Below are 2,112 nucleotides of genomic sequence, written 5' to 3'. Positions count from 1 at the left end.
TCCAGAATAGGGCAAACTTCATCAGCAATGACCAAGTAAAAACCGTTTGGAAAGACAGAAATATCACCATCAGATCAAAGATCAGACTCATTCGTTCCCTGGTCATGTCAATATTTTTGTATGCATGTGAATCCTGGACCTTGAATACAGACCTTGAAAGAAGAAGGATCAAAGCTGTGGAGATGAGATACTTCCGAAAAGTCTTTAGTATCTCATAAAAAGATCACATCACAAATGATGAAGTCGAACAACGGATCAAAAATGCAATTGGACCATACCCTGACCTTCTCACTTTGGTCATAAAATGCATACTGCAATAGCATAGACACATCGTCCGTTCATCCGGCCTTACCAAGATGATCTTGCAAGGCAGCGTCCAGGGAAAAAGGAGCAGAGACAGGCCGAAGGAGAGTTGGAAGGACAAAATCAGGGAACAAACAGGCCTGGACCTCAAAGACACGCTCAGGAAATCTGAAGAGCGGAAGGAGTGGAGGAAGCTGGTGCCCAAATCTTCAATAGCGCCACAACGGACATCCGGTCTACGGGACAGGAGAAGGTGAAGTGAAGAAGATTGGTGGGTGGAGTGAGGCAAGACAAGGCATCGGACAGAATGAGAAACGATAATTTGGGAGAATATTCTACGGAGTCTAACGCCAAGTCAATAGCAGTGGCCTCCGCAGAAAAATATGGAGGCTTCGGGGTGGAGCATTTTTGCTGCTTTCTTTTTCTTTGGGGTCTATGACATTACCACACACCCCAGAGAACCGTACCTAGTTTTCCGGGGGGGTTTTCTGATGGTTGTGGTATGTCTTTGTGACACATTTCTGGAATCGTTTCGTGAAATTAGTGGTAGTTGAGGCTGAAAGTGGGGTTCAAATTATGGAAGCATCCAATAACAAGCCCGTCCCAGTATGCTTTTTGAAGTTAAAGCGCTCTGGGGTCGGTTCGTGTTGGAGGTGTTGGAGGCTATTGTTCTTGAGAAATATTGGGAAATGATCCGCACGGTCATCCAGCACAGACCACTCAAAATCTGGGACCAGGTCAGGGGAGTAGAAAGAAAGGTCGATGGATGAAGTGTTAAGGATTTGTTTCAGTAAGTTGAAGATTTACCATTTAAAAGGCTGATGTTGTTTTGAAATTTAAAAAAGTCTTTTATTGTTTTTTTCCTTGTTGCCAAAATCCTCAAAGGAGGTTATGTACATTAAAATCTCCTACTAAGATAAAGGGTCTGTGGACTTGGTGTTTGAGTCATTAAGCTGGGTAATTTTGAGGGGGTAATTTGACGGGACATATGGAGCAGATCGTGATTGGTCTTGTCAGGGTGACCCATACAGCAATAGCCTCGAGGGTTGTCATAAGACGTACATGTATTTGTCTGTGGAGGGTGTTGTTGTCTATGTATCGTAGACGGTGGTTCAACCAGAAGCTGTCTGGTTCTCGGCGTGAATATGATGATGAGAAATTTTTAAGTCAATGTTTGAAGCCGGGGCGAACTTTGTCTCTTGGACACAGGCCACAAGTGGGCACAGTGTAACCTGTATGTGTTGCAATTTTAGAATGGAAGGTCGGAGTCCTCTGGCATTCCACTGCAGGACCGCCATTAGACCATTTTTTAAAGATTTGGAGCACAGAGGTCCCGTCTTCTCTGAGCTCTGACTCCTCCTTGTGGAGGAAGAAGAGGGTTTGCTCGGCTGCCGCCCTTGATTGGGCAGCATCCAACCGGGAGACTTGGGGAGGGAGTGACGGCTTCCTTCCTTCCCGGATCGGAGGTGTCATCTTCCAAAGGGAGGGGATATCTGGTGGAGGGGTAAGGGTAGGTAGGGTAGACGAAGGGAGTTGGAAAGAAGGGGGAGGGGCTGGATGAGGGGGAGGGGGCACCTCACACACCATCAGAGGGGTGGGGCGTGGGGAGAGAGAAGAAGAGGGGGCGGAGTAAGAGTCCACCTCGTCCTCCCCTAGAACTCTGAAACAGTTGACGAGTGGCCCCTCGAAGGTGGTTACTACAGGAGTAGGAGGGACCTTCTTAGCTTTTATTGCAGTTTCGCCTGTTGACCACGGGCTCTTTGAGTTTGGCAGTAGAAGTACTGGCTGATCACGAGACCAGCCGGACTG

Source organism: Aplysia californica, unplaced genomic scaffold (genome assembly GCF_000002075.1).
Source record: "Aplysia californica isolate F4 #8 unplaced genomic scaffold, AplCal3.0 scaffold00237, whole genome shotgun sequence".
In the NCBI taxonomy this organism is placed as follows: Eukaryota; Metazoa; Mollusca; class Gastropoda; order Aplysiida; family Aplysiidae; genus Aplysia; species Aplysia californica.
Note: the sequence above shows the minus strand (reverse complement) of the source record.